The following is a 20,147-nucleotide window of genomic DNA, read 5'->3' on the forward strand; positions in this document are numbered from 1 at the left end:
TGTGACACCCCTCTATCACTGTGTGTGTGTGTGTGACACCCCTCTATCACTGTGTGTGTGTGTGTGACACCCCTCTATCACTGTGTGTGTGTGTGTGACACCCCTCTATCACTGTGTGTGTGTGTGTGACACCCCTCTATCACTGTGTGTGTGTGTGTGACACCCCTCTATCACTGTGTGTGTGTGTGTGACACCCCTCTATCACTGTGTGTGTGTGTGTGACACCCCTCTATCACTGTGTGTGTGTGTGTGACACCCCTCTATCACTGTGTGTGTGTGTGTGACACCCCTCTATCACTGTGTGTGTGTGTGTGTGACACCCCTCTATCACTGTGTGTGTGTGTGTGACACCCCTCTATCACTGTGTGTGTGTGTGTGACACCCCTCTATCACTGTGTGTGTGTGTGTGACACCCCTCTATCACTGTGTGTGTGTGTGTGACACCCCTCTATCACTGTGTGTGTGTGTGTGACACCCCTCTATCACTGTGTGTGTGTGTGTGACACCCCTCTATCACTGTGTGTGTGTGTGTGACACCCCTCTATCACTGTGTGTGTGTGTGTGACACCCCTCTATCACTGTGTGTGTGTGTGTGACACCCCTCTCTCACTGTGTGTGTGTGTGTGACACCCCTCTCTCACTGTGTGTGTGTGTGTGACACCCCTCTATCACTGTGTGTGTGTGTGTGTGACACCCCTCTATCACTGTGTGTGTGTGTGTGACACCCCTCTATCACTGTGTGTGTGTGTGTGACACCCCTCTATCACTGTGTGTGTGTGTGTGACACCCCTCTATCACTGTGTGTGTGTGTGTGACACCCCTCTATCACTGTGTGTGTGTGTGTGACACCCCTCTATCACTGTGTGTGTGTGTGTGACACCCCTCTATCACTGTGTGTGTGTGTGTGACACCCCTCTATCACTGTGTGTGTGTGTGTGACACCCCTCTATCACTGTGTGTGTGTGTGTGACACCCCTCTATCACTGTGTGTGTGTGTGTGACACCCCTCTATCACTGTGTGTGTGTGTGTGACACCCCTCTATCACTGTGTGTGTGTGTGTGACACCCCTCTATCACTGTGTGTGTGTGTGTGACACCCCTCTATCACTGTGTGTGTGTGTGTGACACCCCTCTATCACTGTGTGTGTGTGTGTGACACCCCTCTATCACTGTGTGTGTGTGTGTGACACCCCTCTATCACTGTGTGTGTGTGTGTGACACCCCTCTATCACTGTGTGTGTGTGTGTGACACCCCTCTATCACTGTGTGTGTGTGTGTGACACCCCTCTATCACTGTGTGTGTGTGTGTGACACCCCTCTATCACTGTGTGTGTGTGTGTGACACCCCTCTATCACTGTGTGTGTGTGTGTGACACCCCTCTATCACTGTGTGTGTGTGTGTGACACCCCTCTATCACTGTGTGTGTGTGTGTGTGACACCCCTCTATCACTGTGTGTGTGTGTGTGTGACACCCCTCTATCACTGTGTGTGTGTGTGTGTGACACCCCTCTATCACTGTGTGTGTGTGTGTGTGACACCCCTCTATCACTGTGTGTGTGTGTGTGTGACACCCCTCTATCACTGTGTGTGTGTGTGTTGTGACACCCCTCTATCACTGTGTGTGTGTGTGTGACACCCCTCTATCACTGTGTGTGTGTGTGTGAGACACCCCTCTATCACTGTGTGTGTGTGTGTGTGACACCCCTCTATCACTGTGTGTGTGTGTGTGTGACACCCCTCTATCACTGTGTGTGTGTGTGTGTGACACCCCTCTATCACTGTGTGTGTGTGTGTGTGACACCCCTCTATCACTGTGTGTGTGTGTGTGTGACACCCCTCTATCACTGTGTGTGTGTGTGTGACACCCCTCTATCACTGTGTGTGTGTGTGTGTGACACCCCTCTATCACTGTGTGTGTGTGTGTGTGACACCCCTCTATCACTGTGTGTGTGTGTGTGTGACACCCCTCTATCACTGTGTGTGTGTGTGTGTGACACCCCTCTATCACTGTGTGTGTGTGTGTGTGACACCCCTCTATCACTGTGTGTGTGTGTGTGTGACACCCCTCTATCACTGTGTGTGTGTGTGTGTGACACCCCCTCTATCACTGTGTGTGTGTGTGTGTGACACCCCTCTCTCACTGTGTGTGTGTGTGTGTGACACCCCTCTATCACTGTGTGTGTGTGTGTGTGACACCCCTCTATCACTGTGTGTGTGTGTGTGTGACACCCCTCTATCACTGTGTGTGTGTGTGTGTGACACCCCTCTATCACTGTGTGTGTGTGTGTGTGACACCCCTCTATCACTGTGTGTGTGTGTGTGTGACACCCCTCTATCACTGTGTGTGTGTGTGTGTGACACCCCTCTATCACTGTGTGTGTGTGTGTGTGACACCCCTCTATCACTGTGTGTGTGTGTGTGTGACACCCCTCTATCACTGTGTGTGTGTGTGTGTGACACCCCTCTATCACTGTGTGTGTGTGTGTGTGTGACACCCCTCTATCACTGTGTGTGTGTGTGTGTGACACCCCTCTATCACTGTGTGTGTGTGTGTGTGTGACACCCCTCTATCACTGTGTGTGTGTGTGTGTGTGACACCCCTCTATCACGGTGTGTGTGTGTGTGTGTGACACCCCTCGATCACTGTGTGTGTTGTGTGTTGTGACACCCCTCTATCACTGTGTGTGTGTGTGTGTGTGACACCCCTCTATCACTGTGTGTGTGTGTGTGTGTGACACCCCTCTATCACTGTGTGTGTGTGTGTGTGTGACACCCCTCTATCACTGTGTGTGTGTGTGTGTGACACCCCTCTATCACTGTGTGTGTGTGTGTGTGGGTGACACCCCTCTATCACTGTGTGTGTGTGTGTGTGTGACACCCCTCTATCACTGTGTGTGTGTGTGTGTGTGACACCCCTCTATCACTTGTGTGTGTGTGTGTGTGTGACACCCCTCTATCACTGTGTGTGTGTGTGTGTGTGACACCCCTCTATCACTGTGTGTGTGTGTGTGTGACACCCCTCTATCACTGTGTGTGTGTGTGTGTGACACCCCTCTATCACTGTGTGTGTGTGTGTGTGACACCCCTCTATCACTGTGTGTGTGTGTGTGTGACACCCCTCTATCACTGTGTGTGTGTGTGTGTGACACCCCTCTATCACTGTGTGTGTGTGTGTGTGACACCCCTCTATCTCTGTGTGTGTGTGTGTGTGACACCCCTCTATCACTGTGTGTGTGTGTGTGTGACACCCCTCTATCACTGTGTGTGTGTGTGTGTGTGACACCCCTCTATCACTGTGTGTGTGTGTGTGTGTGACACCCCTCTATCACTGTGTGTGTGTGTGTGTGTGACACCCCTCTATCACTGTGTGTGTGTGTGTGTGTGACACCCCTCTATCACTGTGTGTGTGTGTGTGTGTGACACCCCTCTATCACTGTGTGTGTGTGTGTGTGTGACACCCCTCTATCACTGTGTGTGTGTGTGTGTGTGACACCCCTCTATCACTGTGTGTGTGTGTGTGTGTGACACCCCTCTATCACTGTGTGTGTGTGTGTGTGTGACACCCCTCTATCACTGTGTGTGTGTGTGTGTGTGACACCCCTCTATCACTGTGTGTGTGTGTGTGTGTGACACCCCTCTATCACTGTGTGTGTGTGTGTGTGTGACACCCCTCTATCACTGTGTGTGTGTGTGTGTGTGACACCCCTCTATCACTGTGTGTGTGTGTGTGTGTGACACCCCTCTATCACTGTGTGTGTGTGTGTGTGTGACACCCCTCTATCACTGTGTGTGTGTGTGTGTGTGACACCCCTTCTATCACTGTGTGTGTGTGTGTGTGTGACACCCCTCTATCACTGTGTGTGTGTGTGTGTGTGACACCCCTCTATCACTGTGTGTGTGTGTGTGTGTGACACCCCTCTATCACTGTGTGTGTGTGTGTGTGTGACACCCCTCTATCACTGTGTGTGTGTGTGTGTGTGACACCCCTCTATCACTGTGTGTGTGTGTGTGTGTGACACCCCTCTATCACTGTGTGTGTGTGTGTGTGTGACACCCCTCTATCACTGTGTGTGTGTGTGTGTGTGACACCCCTCTATCACTGTGTGTGTGTGTGTGTGTGACACCCCTCTATCACTGTGTGTGTGTGTGTGTGTGACACCCCTCTATCACTGTGTGTGTGTGTGTGTGTGACACCCCTCTATCACTGTGTGTGTGTGTGTGTGTGACACCCCTCTATCACTGTGTGTGTGTGTGTGTGTGACACCCCTCTATCACTGTGTGTGTGTGTGTGTGTGACACCCCTCTATCACTGTGTGTGTGTGTGTGTGTGACACCCCTCTATCACTGTGTGTGTGTGTGTGTGTGACACCCCTCTATCACTGTGTGTGTGTGTGTGTGTGACACCCCTCTATCACTGTGTGTGTGTGTGTGTGTGACACCCCTCTATCACTGTGTGTGTGTGTGTGTGTGACACCCCTCTATCACTGTGTGTGTGTGTGTGTGTGACACCCCTCTATCACTGTGTGTGTGTGTGTGTGTGACACCCCTCTATCACTGTGTGTGTGTGTGTGTGTGACACCCCTCTATCACTGTGTGTGTGTGTGTGTGTGACACCCCTCTATCACTGTGTGTGTGTGTGTGTGTGACACCCCTCTATCACTGTGTGTGTGTGTGTGTGTGTGACACCCCTCTATCACTGTGTGTGTGTGTGTGTGTGACACCCCTCTATCACTGTGTGTGTGTGTGTGTGTGACACCCCTCTATCTCTGTGTGTGTGTGTGTGTGTGACACCCCTCTATCACTGTGTGTGTGTGTGTGTGTGACACCCCTCTATCACTGTGTGTGTGTGTGTGTGTGACACCCCTCTATCACTGTGTGTGTGTGTGTGTGTGACACCCCTCTATCACTGTGTGTGTGTGTGTGTGTGACACCCCTCTATCACTGTGTGTGTGTGTGTGTGTGACACCCCTCTATCACTGTGTGTGTGTGTGTGTGTGACACCCCTCTATCACTGTGTGTGTGTGTGTGTGTGACACCCCTCTATCACTGTGTGTGTGTGTGTGTGTGACACCCCTCTATCACTGTGTGTGTGTGTGTGTGTGACACCCCTCTATCACTGTGTGTGTGTGTGTGTGTGACACCCCTCTATCACTGTGTGTGTGTGTGTGTGTGACACCCCTCTATCACTGTGTGTGTGTGTGTGTGTGACACCCCTCTATCACTGTGTGTGTGTGTGTGTGTGACACCCCTCTATCACTGTGTGTGTGTGTGTGTGTGACACCCCTCTATCACTGTGTGTGTGTGTGTGTGTGACACCCCTCTATCACTGTGTGTGTGTGTGTGTGTGACACCCCTCTATCACTGTGTGTGTGTGTGTGTGTGACACCCCTCTATCACTGTGTGTGTGTGTGTGTGTGACACCCCTCTATCACTGTGTGTGTGTGTGTGTGTGACACCCCTCTATCACTGTGTGTGTGTGTGTGTGTGACACCCCTCTATCACTGTGTGTGTGTGTGTGTGTGACACCCCTCTATCACTGTGTGTGTGTGTGTGTGTGACACCCCTCTCTCTCTGTGTGTGTGTGTGTGTGTGTGACACCCCTCTATCACTGTGTGTGTGTGTGTGTGTGACACCCCTCTATCACTGTGTGTGTGTGTGTGTGTGACACCCCTCTATCACTGTGTGTGTGTGTGTGTGTGACACCCCTCTATCACTGTGTGTGTGTGTGTGTGTGACACCCCTCTATCACTGTGTGTGTGTGTGTGTGTGACACCCCTCTATCACTGTGTGTGTGTGTGTGTGTGACACCCCTCTATCACTGTGTGTGTGTGTGTGTGTGACACCCCTCTATCACTGTGTGTGTGTGTGTGTGTGACACCCCTCTATCACTGTGTGTGTGTGTGTGTGTGACACCCCTCTATCACTGTGTGTGTGTGTGTGTGTGACACCCCTCTATCACTGTGTGTGTGTGTGTGTGTGACACCCCTCTATCACTGTGTGTGTGTGTGTGTGTGACACCCCTCTATCACTGTGTGTGTGTGTGTGTGTGACACCCCTCTATCACTGTGTGTGTGTGTGTGTGTGACACCCCTCTATCACTGTGTGTGTGTGTGTGTGTGACACCCCTCTATCACTGTGTGTGTGTGTGTGTGTGACACCCCTCTATCACTGTGTGTGTGTGTGTGTGTGACACCCCTCTATCACTGTGTGTGTGTGTGTGTGTGACACCCCTCTATCACTGTGTGTGTGTGTGTGTGTGACACCCCTCTATCACTGTGTGTGTGTGTGTGTGTGACACCCCTCTATCACTGTGTGTGTGTGTGTGTGTGACACCCCTCTATCACTGTGTGTGTGTGTGTGTGTGACACCCCTCTATCACTGTGTGTGTGTGTGTGTGTGACACCCCTCTATCACTGTGTGTGTGTGTGTGTGTGACACCCCTCTATCACTGTGTGTGTGTGTGTGTGTGACACCCCTCTATCACTGTGTGTGTGTGTGTGTGTGACACCCCTCTATCACTGTGTGTGTGTGTGGTGTGTGACACCCCTCTATCACTGTGTGTGTGTGTGTGTGTGACACCCCTCTATCACTGTGTGTGTGTGTGTGTGTGACACCCCTCTATCACTGTGTGTGTGTGTGTGTGTGTGACACCCCTCTATCACTGTGTGTGTGTGTGTGTGTGTGACACCCCTCTATCACTGTGTGTGTGTGTGTGTGTGACACCCCCTCTATCACTGTGTGTGTGTGTGTGTGTGACACCCCTCTATCACTGTGTGTGTGTGTGTGTGTGTGACACCCCTCTATCACTGTGTGTGTGTGTGTGTGTGACACCCCTCTATCACTGTGTGTGTGTGTGTGTGTGTGACACCCCTCTATCACTGTGTGTGTGTGTGTGTGTGACACCCCTCTATCACTGTGTGTGTGTGTGTGTGTGACACCCCTCTATCACTGTGTGTGTGTGTGTGTGTGACACCCCTCTATCACTGTGTGTGTGTGTGTGTGTGACACCCCTCTATCACTGTGTGTGTGTGTGTGTGTGACACCCCTCTATCACTGTGTGTGTGTGTGTGTGTGACACCCCTCTATCACTGTGTGTGTGTGTGTGTGTGACACCCCTCTATCACTGTGTGTGTGTGTGTGTGTGACACCCCTCTATCACTGTGTGTGTGTGTGTGTGTGACACCCCTCTATCACTGTGTGTGTGTGTGTGTGTGACACCCCTCTATCACTGTGTGTGTGTGTGTGTGTGACACCCCTCTATCACTGTGTGTGTGTGTGTGTGTGACACCCCTCTATCACTGTGTGTGTGTGTGTGTGTGACACCCCTCTATCACTGTGTGTGTGTGTGCGGTGACACCCCTCTATCACTGTGTGTGTGTGTGTGTGTGACACCCCTCTATCACTGTGTGTGTGTGTGTGTGTGACACCCCTCTATCACTGTGTGTGTGTGTGTGTGTGTCACCCCTCTATCACTGTGTGTGTGTGTGTGTGTGTGTGTGACACCCCTCTATCACTGTGTGTGTGTGTGTGTGTGACACCCCTCTATCAGTGTGTGTGTGACACCCCTCTATCACTGTGTGTGTGTGTGTGTGTGTGACACCCCTCTATCACTGTGTGTGTGTGTGTGTGTGACACCCCTCTATCACTGTGTGTGTGTGTGTGTGTGACACCCCTCTATCACTGTGTGTGTGTGTGTGTGTGACACCCCTCTATCACTGTGTGTGTGTGTGTGTGTGACACCCCTCTATCACTGTGTGTGTGTGTGTGTGTGTGACACCCCTCTATCACTGTGTGTGTTGTGGTGTGTGACACCCCTCTATCACTGTGTGTGTGTGTGTGTGTGACACCCCTCTATCACTGTGTGTGTGTGTGTGTGTGACACCCCTCTATCACGTGTGTGTGTGTGTGTGTGACACCCCTCTATCACTGTGTGTGTGTGTGTGTGTGACACCCCTCTATCACTGTGTGTGTGTGTGTGTGTGACACCCCTCTCTCTCTGTGTGTGTGTGTGTGTGTGACACCCCTCTATCACTGTGTGTGTGTGTGTGTGTGACACCCCTCTATCACTGTGTGTGTGTGTGTGTGTGACACCCCTCTATCACTGTGGTGTGTGTGTGTGTGTGACACCCCTCTATCACTGTGTGTGTGTGTGTGCTGGTGACACCCCTCTATCACTGTGTGTGTGTGTGTGTGTGACACCCCTCTATCACTGTGTGGTGTGTGTGTGTGTGACACCCCTCTATCACTGTGTGTGTGTGTGTGTGTGACACCCCTCTATCACTGTGTGTGTGTGTGTGTGTGTGACACCCCTCTATCACTGTGTGTGTGTGTGTGTGTGACAACCCCTCTATCACTGTGTGTGTGTGTGTGTGTGACACCCCTCTATCACTGTGTGTGTGTGTGTGTGTGACACCCCTCTATCACTGTGTGTGTGTGTGTGTGTGACACCCCTCTATCACTGTGTGTGTGTGTGTGTGTGACACCCCTCTATCACTGTGTGTGTGTGTGTGTGTGACACCCCTCTATCACTGTGTGTGTGTGTGTGTGTGACACCCCTCTATCACTGTGTGTGTGTGTGTGTGTGACACCCCTCTATCACTGTGTGTGTGTGTGTGTGTGACACCCCTCTATCACTGTGTGTGTGTGTGTGTGTGACACCCCTCTATCACTGTGTGTGTGTGTGTGTGTGTGACACCCCTCTATCACTGTGTGTGTGTGTGTGTGTGACACCCCTCTATCACTGTGTGTGTGTGTGTGTGTGACACCCCTCTATCACTGTGTGTGTGTGTGTGTGTGACACCCCTCTATCACTGTGTGTGTGTGTGTGTGTGACACCCCTCTATCACTGTGTGTGTGTGTGTGTGTGTGACACCCCTCTATCACTGTGTGTGTGTGTGTGTGTGTGTCACCCCTCTATCACTGTGTGTGTGTGTGTGTGTGTGTGTCACCCCTCTATCACTGTGTGTGTGTGTGTGTGTGTGTCACCCCTCTATCACTGTGTGTGTGTGTGTGTGTGTGACACCCCTCTATCACTGTTGTGTGTGTGTGTGTGTTGTGACACCCCTCTATCACTGTGTGTGTGTGTGTGTGTGTGACACCCCTCTATCACTGTGTGTGTGTGTGTGTGTGAGACCCCCTCTATCACTGTGTGTGTGTGTGTGTGTGGACACCCCTCTATCACTGTGTGTGTGTGTGTGTGTGACACCCCTCTATCACTGTGTGGTGTGTGTGTGTGTGACACCCCTCTATCACTGGTGTGTTGTGTGTGTGTGACACCCCTCTATCACGTGTGTGTGTGTGTGTGTGAACACCCCTCTATCACTGTGTGGTGTGTGTGTGACACCCCTCTATCACTGTGTGTGTGTGTGTGTGTGACACCCCTCTATCACTGTGTGTGTGTGTGTGACACCCCTCTATCACTGTGTGTGTGTGTGTGTGTGTGTGACACCCCTCTATCACTGTGTGTGTGTGTGTGTGTGTGTGACACCCCTCTATCACTGTGTGTGTGTGTGTGTGTGTGTGACACCCCTCTATCACTGTGTGTGTGTGTGTGTGTGTGTGTCACCCCTCTATCACTGTGTGTGTGTGTGTGTGTGTGTGTCACCCCTCTATCACTGTGTGTGTGTGTGTGTGTGTGTCACCCCTCTATCACTGTGTGTGTGTGTGTGTGTGTGTGTCACCCCTCTATCACTGTGTGTGTGTGTGTGTGTGTGTGTCACCCCTCTATCACTGTGTGTGTGTGTGTGTGTGTGTGTCACCCCTCTATCACTGTGTGTGTGTGTGTGTGTGTGTGTCACCCCTCTATCACTGTGTGTGTGTGTGTGTGTGTGTGTCACCCCTCTATCACTGTGTGTGTGTGTGTGTGTGTGTCACCCCTCTATCACTGTGTGTGTGTGTGTGTGTGTGTGTCCCCCCTCTATCTCTGTGTGTGTGTGTGTGTGTGTGTCACCCCTCTATCACTGTGTGTGTGTGTGTGTGTGTGTGTCACCCCTCTATCACTGTGTGTGTGTGTGTGTGTGTGTGTCACCCCTCTATCACTGTGTGTGTGTGTGTGTGTGTGTGTGTGTCACCCCTCTATCACTGTGTGTGTGTGTGTGTGTGTGTGTCACCCCTCTATCACTGTGTGTGTGTGTGTGTGTCACCCCTCTATCACTGTGTGTGTGTGTGTGTGTGTGTGTCACCCCTCTATCACTGTGTGTGTGTGTGTGTGTGTCACCCCTCTATCACTGTGTGTGTGTGTGTGTGTGTGTGTCACCCCTCTATCACTGTGTGTGTGTGTGTTGTGTGTCACCCCTCTATCACTGTGTGTGTGTGTGTGGTGTGTGTCCACCCCTCTATCACTGTGTGTGTGTGTGTGTGTGTTGTGCACCCCTCTATCACTGTGTGTGTGTGTGTGTGTGTGTGTCACCCCTCTATCACTGTGTGTGTGGTGTGTGTGTGTGTCACCCCTCTATCACGTGTGTGTGTGTGTGTGTGTGTGTCACCCCTCTATCACTGTGTGTGTGTGTGTGTGTGTGTCACCCCTCTATCACTGTGTGTGTGTGTGTGTGTGTGTGTCACCCCTCTATCACTGTGTGTGTGTGTGTGTGTGTGTGTGTCACCCCTCTATCACTGTGTGTGTGTGTGTGTGTGTGTGTGTGTCACCCCTCTATCACTGGTGTGTGTGTGTGTGTGGTGTGTCACCCTCTATCACTGTGTGTGTGTTGTGTGTGTGTGTGTCACCCCTCTATCACTGTGTGTGTGTTGTGTTGTGTGTGTGGTGCACCCCTCTATCAACTGTTGTGTGTGTGTGTGTGTGTGTGTCACCCCTCTATCACTGTGTGTGTGTGTGTGTGTGTGTCACCCCTCTATCACTGTGTGTGTGTGTGTGTGTGTGTGTGTCACCCCTCTATCACTGTGTGTGTGTGTGTGTGTGTGTGTCACCCCTCTATCACTGTGTGTGTGTGTGTGTGTGTGTCACCCCTCTATCACTGTGTGTGTGTGTGTGTGTCACCCCTCTATCACTGTGTGTGTGTGTGTGTGTGTGTGTGTCACCCCTCTATCACTGTGTGTGTGTGTGTGTGTGTGTGTCACCCCTCTATCACTGTGTGTGTGTGTGTGTGTGTGTCACCCCTCTATCACTGTGTGTGTGTGTGTGTGTGTGTGTCACCCCTCTATCACTGTGTGTGTGTGTGTGTGTGTGTCACCCCTCTATCACTGTGTGTGTGTGTGTGTGTGACACCCCTCTATCACTGTGTGTGTGTGTGTGTGTGTGTGTCACCCCTCTATCACTGTGTGTGTGTGTGTGTGTGTGTGTCACCCCTCTATCACTGTGTGTGTGTGTGGTGTTGTGTGTCCCCCCTCTCTCACTGTGTGTGTGTGTGTGTGTGTGTGTCACCCCTCTATCACTGTGTGTGTGTGTGTGTGTGTGTGTCACCCCTCTATCTCTGTGTGTGTGTGTGTGTGTGTGTGTCACCCCTCTATCACTGTTGTGCCTTGTGTGGTGTGTGTGTGTCACCCCTCTATCACTGTGTGGTGTGTGTTGTGGGTATGTCACCCCTCTATCACTGTGTGTGTGTGTGTGTGTGTCACCCCTCTATCACTGTGTGTGTGTGTGTGTGTCACCCCTCTATCACTGTGTGTGTGTGTGTGTGTGTGTGTCACCCCTCTATCACTGTGTGTGTGTGTGTGTGTGTGTGTCACCCCTCTATCACTGTGTGTGTGTGTGTGTGTGTGTGTCACCCCTCTATCACTGTGTGTGTGTGTGTGTGTGTGTGTCACCCCTCTATCACTGTGTGTGTGTGTGTGTGTGTGTGTCACCCCTCTATCACTGTGTGTGTGTGTGTGTGTGTGTGTCACCCCTCTATCACTGTGTGTGTGTGTGTGTGTGTGTGTCACCCCTCTATCACTGTGTGTGTGTGTGTGTGTGTGTGTCACCCCTCTATCACTGTGTGTGTGTGTGTGTGTGTGTGTCACCCCTCTATCACTGTGTGTGTGTGTGTGTGTGTGTGTCACCCCTCTATCACTGTGTGTGTGTGTGTGTGTGTGTGTCACCCCTCTATCACTGTGTGTGTGTGTGTGTGTGTGTGTCACCCCTCTATCACTGTGTGTGTGTGTGTGTGTGTGTGTCACCCCTCTATCACTGTGTGTGTGTGTGTGTGTGTGTGTCACCCCTCTATCACTGTGTGTGTGTGTGTGTGTGTGTGTCACCCCTCTATCACTGTGTGTGTGTGTGTGTGTGTGTGTCACCCCTCTATCACTGTGTGTGTGTGTGTGTGTGTGTGTCACCCCTCTATCACTGTGTGTGTGTGTGTGTGTGTGTGTGTCACCCCTCTATCACTGTGTGTGTGTGTGTGTGTGTGTGTCACCCCTCTATCACTGTGTGTGTGTGTGTGTGTGTGTGTCACCCCTCTATCTCTGTGTGTGTGTGTGTGTGTGTGTGTCACCCCTCTATCACTGTGTGTGTGTGTGTGTGTGTGTGTCACCCCTCTATCACTGTGTGTGTGTGTGTGTGTGTGTGTCACCCCTCTATCACTGTGTGTGTGTGTGTGTGTGTGTCACCCCTCTATGTCACTGAAGAAGGATTCAAGGATATTTTGTTTGCAATAGGAAATGGATCAGTTCTGTGTTAATGGATGACTTTTGGAATTTGAGGGGTTAAAAAAAAAAAAATCTGGGGTTAAAAAAAAAAAATCTATCTTTGATAACAGGGAAAAATAAGGTTAGATAACATGTTTGTGTTTAATTACATTACACCATTATTGCTGTTTTCACACTGTTCTACGGGGGTTATTTAGGATTGCAAAAACACAGTTACGTTGTTGTAAAAACTGCACCACCCCTGTCTGCAGGTTGTATCTGGTATTACAACTCACCGCCATTCAACTTAACAGAACTAAGCTGCAATACCACAAAGGCCAAAAAAGATATTTAATTGTATCATTCTCCAATGGAATTCTATAGAATGGACATTAGAGTAAACGCACTTTGCATCCATGTTCTTACCACCGGGACAGATAGGGACTTTCTGCAAATTCATTCATCCTATCTGTATTCCGCTCATCGAGTTGCAGCACTTTGAAGTGAGCTCTGCTCCGTGCCGCTCCTTCCCAGGTGCTGGAAAAAGGAAGGATTCAGTCCTGGGAAACTGGGAAAAGATTCCCAGGATGGGATCCATCTTTTCCCAGCACCTGGGATGGAGTGCCATGGAGCGGAGCTTACTTCAAAGTGCTGCAACTCGATGAGCGGAATATAAATCCAGCTTCACTTTGTCCCTACTGTAAATTTGCTCATCCCTAGATGCAGATCTTCATATCATCTAGATTCATAAATACGACCATATTGTGAGATTGAGCAATGCCTTACAATCTATCTGGAGGACCTTACGGATGCTGGCGAAGAAGATGAAACCATATCAAAAATATTAATAGGAAATGGATTCTTCTGATGCTTCTCCAGCATTAGTAATAAAGACATGAGATATGAACGACTAATGTGGATGGAGAGGAACACCTGAGGTGTTATAATGTTACAGGAATGTGACATGTGACCATAAAAGTTGTCCCCAAAAACTGAACTAGAGCGTCTATTGGATGTGGATAGAAGATTGTAGGACCTGTGACTAGGTGTGCGCGATAAATGGCTTGATCTAGAATTGGTTGGTTGGCACTGCCAATATACACCACTCCCCATGAAACTGAACCGCCAGGAGCTCCACCTCCTCATCTTCTCCAATATCGTCATCCTCAGGGTCCATGAAGATCATTCTTCTAGAATCTACATGTCTTGTTTATCAAAGTGCTTAATCTATTAATGGGCAGTGTGATAGCTCAGGGGGTATCTGCGCTGCCTCTCATGCTGTGGACCCAGGTTCAAATCCCATAGGATTGCATTATAAATGTCCTACGCTGCACTGCAAAGGTGAAAATAAATGCCACATTTTTCTATAACCAGTGCCCAACCAGACAGCTGTACTGTATATGGCATCCCCACCCAACAGGGACATTGATCTACTATTCCACAGAACCAGGACAGAGGATTGAACCAGGGACTCCAGCATTACTGCTGCTCTGCTCTCCTGGTCCTTTACCTCCGGAGCCAGCTCCTGCTCTGAGATATAAGGGAAGGTTCGTCAATGTCATTATCGAGATGGAGGTGAACAGGTCCAAGGCTCGCTGCCCCAAAAAATGGATAAAAAATGGATTTCCTTGCCGCCAACATGGAAAAACTAGATGGTAAAGGCAGGATTAGAACCCTGGTCTCCTACATACATATCGTGTGTGAGCTGTTCAGTCCGCTGCACCACAGCCACAACTAGGAATAGTGATGATATTTCTCAATGTCATCCATCAAAAACACAAAAAAGGTCTCTAGAGCGATGATCTGACCATCCAAAGGATAGACCCATCCATGGTGGGGAAAACTGCGAGAAATTAAAAATATAGATAATACTAAGGTCCATCAGATATTTTCAAGGATCTCCAACTTCTAACTAGACCATCTTCTAGACCAATTGGCCTTCCTCAACTCTACAAGTTATTTATATAGCATTAGGCAAGGCAAGCCACATGTGGCAACTGCTCTGAGGAGCCGGTACTAAGTGTAACCAGGCACATTAATATTGAGTCTTATACATCTTACCCCCAGCCATGGCTTAGTGGTCAATACTGTAAGAAATAAGATTATTACTGTGAGTGATTTCAGAAAAGTCAAAGGCTGGGATTAGAACCCACAGACCTGTTGGTAAGGATGAGTGTGAGAGGCTTCAACTAAGCCTTCAAGCCACAGCCACTTTTGATGGTTGCTTGTGTTTTACCCACTGGTATAATCATACAAATTCACAACATAACAGTAAAGAGATCATAGGGGATTAGAACCCACATCTAAGATGATGGTCAGCTCCTGTGCTCAGACTGGATGACATATACAGCAAGCCACAGTGCCTGTTACAGGCAGGGTTCTCTCTAACAATGCTGTAAACCAAATTACTACTCTATATAAAGCAGAAGAAAGGGGATTTGACCCAAGAACTCCATATGACATCACTGAGGCTTATAGGGCCTACGCCACAGCACCATGCAATAGCATTGGGTCTTCTTGGGCCTACACCACTTTGCATCCTGCACCACTGCCTTTGGTCTCAAGCTCTAGTCTATGAGGACACACTTTAGCAACCTAAAGCTTTGTCTGAAGAAAAAGAGGTAATCTCCTTGACCTTGGTTGATAGAATTATTAAGGTTCATGAAACCAAACTTATAGGAAACCACTCAAATTTGATAAGTTTCCATGGGGGTTTTAACTGGGAACATCAAGATTACACAAATGAATGCAAGCACCCTTGACCACCAACCCATCCACCATCATACAGTAAGTGCCATCATGGGCCAGTTATTTGGATTTAACCTTTAAATCATCAACATGAAAACTACAGAACTTCAGCCTTGGTGGCTCCATAATCAAGATGTGACAACTCTCTCTCTCTCACTATCTCAAAGGGGTTTTCCTCTAAAAGAAATGATTGTTCACTATTGGCACTTGAGAACCAATTGATAGGCAGAGTGCATGGTGTTTGCCCCATTTACTGCACCACAGGCAGAACTTAGAAGCTTGGGGGATAATTCTCAAGGTCATCCCATAGACCTGTTATTGATTAATTAAAACCCATGGACCTGTCAATAAGGTGGCTTGGAACTAAGCCTTCAAACCACAGCCATTTTGGATAGTGGATTAATTGTTACCCGCTGGTATAATCGTGCAAGTCTATAAAAGTATCAAAGCAATCACGGGATTAGAACCCACATCAAGCCACAGCACCAAACTATGCAACCCAACATACAGCACCAAGCACCACTGCCTTTGGGCTCAAGATCTATAGGTCGAGGACACACTTAACTCATCTAAAGCTTAGCCTGAAGAGAAAGGGGTAATCTCCATGACCATAGTTGTCAAATTCATCAATAAGTCATCTAGGGCCTACGCCACAGCACCACTTTGCATCATGAACTGCTTCCTTTGGTCTCATGCTCTATTCTATGAGCACACACTTTACTAACCTAAAGCGTTGTCTGAAGAGAAAGGGGTAATCAGCCGTGGCAAGTGCCCTAAGGAGCCGGCACTAGGGTGGGTTCACACTATGGAATCCGGGTTGAAAACCCGCTGCGGATTCCGTCGCTCGTCCCCACACATCTCTCGATTCTGCTGTCCACTGAAAGAATTGACAAGCGTCTGAATCCGTAGTGTGAACGCACCCGTAGTGTGAACGCACCCCTAAGCTTAGTTGAGTCTAATATATCTTATCCCTCAGCCATGGCTTAGTAGTTAAAGGGGAACTCTGGATAAGAAAAACTTGTTTTCTATTAAAAGTACAATAAAAGTTATATAGATGTGTCTATACAATGTATTACCCTATCTGTGCGGTTCTGCCACACTGGTAGCTGATAGAAATCCAAGAAGTGGAAAAAAAACGGCCTCTGTGCCAATTCACATTGTCTCCTGCTCCCTCTGCTATCCCACCTCAGGAGACAAATATTCCATGTCTTTGTCTCACATTGTGTGTGTTTGCTGAGGACAGGCTGATGATGCAGACAGGAGACGGGGTGTGATGTCACAGGAGGCGGGGCTGGATCCGCCAATCCCCTGACTGATTCACCATCTCTAACCAGCCAGAAGCAGGTGCAGCACTAATTTTACTGATTGTGATGGGTGGGGGACTGTGATGATCAGCTGAGGGAAAGCATTGCATTCTGGGAATTGCTGAACCAGGAAGGACAGAAACACAATACAGAACAACCCCCCCCCCCCCCCAAACAAATGGATTTTTGGTAATTTCAAAACTGGGATAGACAAGTAAGTAATGCGTTATGCTTCTGCCGAAGTTTTTTATTTTTGTAACCACTACCTGGAGTTCCCCTTTAACAACAATTGATGACAGGTACTTGCCAGTTTCCATTGATTCCTTTCATCTACTGCTCCCATAATTCTATGTATCCTCCCCAGTCTTGGGCTACATTCACACTGCATTTCTGGACTTCCACCAGACTCTATGTTAGCTACGCAACGGCAACTTTTCATAAGGAGAAGCTGACATACAAACCCTTATTCCCATTGACGTTAATGGTCCAAACTAATTGTGACTGAGTTTATTCTATTTTCTAAATGTATACATTGTAGGTATGGAACTCAGAAACCTGGTTGACCACATAGCAGAGTCTCATCCAGATTGTTGAGACAATTAAACTACATTCGGTCTACTAAGGTTAATGGACACATTGGGCTTTGTGGTATCTTCCCATTTCTACAGGTTACCGATGGGTAGCTGACATAGAGCCAGTGGTTAGCATTATTACCTTGTAGTGCTTCAGTTGTGGGTTCACATCCCACCAGGGACTCCATCTGAAAGGAGTTTGTATGGATTTACTGCCCCATAGGTATTTGAAATTTAGACTGAGAGACCCAAATGGGGGCAAAAAGTGAGTGATCACAAGGTATAGAATAAATTAAGGAACTGTTTAGTTCAGGGGTGGTCAGACATTACATTGCTGTATTATTGCAGCCTGCCATATAAACTTGCAGATGTTTCCTCAATAGATTTTTTTTTTTTTTATATAAAAGATTCTGAAAACAAACCGATGTCCCGTAAAGTTGTCCGTAATTGAGGATATATAATTACGGTTCAACTTAGAGCACATTGATTTCTATTGGGCTATTCACACAGTCCGTTTTAATTTTGATCCATAATCTGTTCCATAAAAAAAGGACATATCCTAGTGCGGATTGTGATTACGGTACGGATTACCAATAGTCTATGGGGTCCGTATTTTTTTACAGCCCGAAAAAAATCACTGAACGTGTGAAAGATGCCGCTCTTTAACTATATAAATCAGAGGGAACAGTAGGAGGATATTGCGGAGATCAGCTCTGCCTGGTTTAGTAAATGGCTGGTGACATTGTGCTGACGATGGATGATGAAGTTGGATCCAACTTCAGCGACCGGCATCCAGCATGTGTCGCACTCATCTCTAGTGACAACCAATATGGCTTCCACTGCAGCTCCCATTGGGGAATATTCCTAGCAGTTAGCAAAAGCCTGGAGAAGAAGAAAATGGCTGCACATCTCACCCATGGTTGATACTAAAGCTTGTTCAGCTACATTAAAAACCAACATCAGAAGTTAGTATATAATTTGATCAAACCATATTGCCTCATGTACCACGTGCAGGTCTTCTGATACACATGAGTTCCCACTCTAACCATGGTGCAGAACCAAGCCCCCAGGACCTCACTGCCCCACAGACATGGATGGCAAGCATGGGCAATGGCTGCCAGCCAACACCGAGTGTGAACAGATCTAAAAGCCCACTTCATGTGCTCCCAGCTAGACTATGAAAGAGGAGGTACTCACCATGCACATGAGTTCACACTACGGAATCCGCACGGATAAGTTCCGGGGGATTCCGTCACTTGTATGACATGTCAAGTCTTTTAGTAGACGACAGAGTCGTCCCGGCCATAGAATTGTGTCTAGGGCACAGGTGGAGATGCACGCCCCTGCAAGTGGGTACGAGCGACAGAATCCGCCGGGACTTATCCGCGCGGATTCCGTAGTGTAACCCACCCTTTAAAATGCAACTCTTGCTACATAGCAACATGGTACTCTAAGGGCCGCATTACACAAGGTGATTGTCAATATCTCCCTGTGTAATAGGGTAAGGGATCACCCAACAAACTAGGTAATGCTTGAAAAATCTTCAACTGCACATCTCTCTGTTAAATGTGTAAATGGTAAATGTGCAGCTGATGGTTGATTGCCAGAAAGGGCTGTGAGAATGATCTAGCTATCTGCCATACATCTGATCTGGCCTTGTCAACGAGTGTTGATCAGCAAGATCACTGCTTGTTTACTGATGTTCTCGGGATGGCTAATAGTGGCCACTACAGATGAGTGAATTTCAAGCATGCTCTGTTTCGTTTAAACCTAAAATGCCCTGTATATGATTACCAATGGCTGAAGAATAGGTTGTATTTATGTTTTCCAGGACTCCATAGGGCTGCATCCAACTTCTTAAGCCACCGGTAATCAAATGCAGAATGTTTGGACCATCCAGAGCATGCTTGAGGTTCACTCATCTCTAGTGGCCACTAGAGTTGTCATTCATTAGTGATTGGAACCTCAGCGACAACCTCAGGAGAAGCTTTTATTGTGATGGCGCAGCTATGGTAGTCATATACTGTACCTAGTATGTACACTTCCATTCTAGAGCTCCCTTCGCACCTTGGGCCCTGACTTCCGGTTCCGGCGCGCAGGGAGCTCTGGGATGCGCGCGCTGCCGGGGATAAGACGTGACACCCCCGGCAGCCACGCATCAGCCAGGGACAGACCGAACGAGGGAGGATCAACGTGGGAGCGCGTTGTCTGGTGAGTTAAGTTTTGTTTTGTTTCTTATCAGCCTGCAGGGTGGGGGGAAAGAGGGGGGCATCTATGAGGGTGGGGGGAAAGGGGACCATCTATGAGTGTGGGGGGAAAGGGGACCATCTATGAGGGTGGGGAGAAAGAGGGGGGCATCTATGAGGGTGGGGGAAAGAGGGGGCATCTATGAGGGTGGGGGGAAAGAGGGGGGCATCTATGAGGGTGGGGGGAAAGGGGGACCATCTATGAGGGTGGGGAGAAAGAGGGGGGCATCTATGAGGGTGGGGGAAAGAGGGGGCATCTATGAGGGTGGGGGGAAAGAGGGGGGCATCTATGAGGGTGGGGGGAAAGAGGGGGGCATCTATGAGGGTGGGGGGAAAGGGGACCATCTATGAGGGAGGGGGGCATCTATGAGGGTGGGGGGGGAGAGGGGGCCATCTATGAGGGTGGGGGGGGGAAGAGGGACCATCTATGAGGGAGGGGGGGGGGGAAGGGGACCATCTATAAGGGGGGAAAGGGGACCATCTATAAGGGAGGGGGGAAAGGGGACCATCTATAAGGGAGGGGGGGGGGAAGGGGACCATCTATAAGGGGGGAAAGGGGACCATCTATAAGGGAGGGGGGGGAAGAGGACCATCTATAAGGGGGAAAGGGGACCATCTATAAGGGGGGAAAGGGGACCATCTATAAGGGAGGGGGGAAAGGGGACCATCTATAAGGGAGGGGGGGGAAGGGGACCATCTATAAGGGAGGGGGGGGAAA

General features: G+C 49.2%; 1 protein-coding gene across 3 annotated transcripts in view; it reads left to right on the forward strand.

Moving 5' to 3' along the window:
* The window catches only part of ENTPD5 (ectonucleoside triphosphate diphosphohydrolase 5 (inactive)), a 102,860-nt gene that overhangs the window by 6,306 nt on the left and 76,407 nt on the right, over positions 1-20,147 (forward strand). The gene's annotated exons all lie outside the window — the stretch shown is intronic.

Source organism: Dendropsophus ebraccatus, chromosome 13 (genome assembly GCF_027789765.1).
Source record: "Dendropsophus ebraccatus isolate aDenEbr1 chromosome 13, aDenEbr1.pat, whole genome shotgun sequence".
In the NCBI taxonomy this organism is placed as follows: domain Eukaryota; kingdom Metazoa; phylum Chordata; class Amphibia; order Anura; family Hylidae; genus Dendropsophus; species Dendropsophus ebraccatus.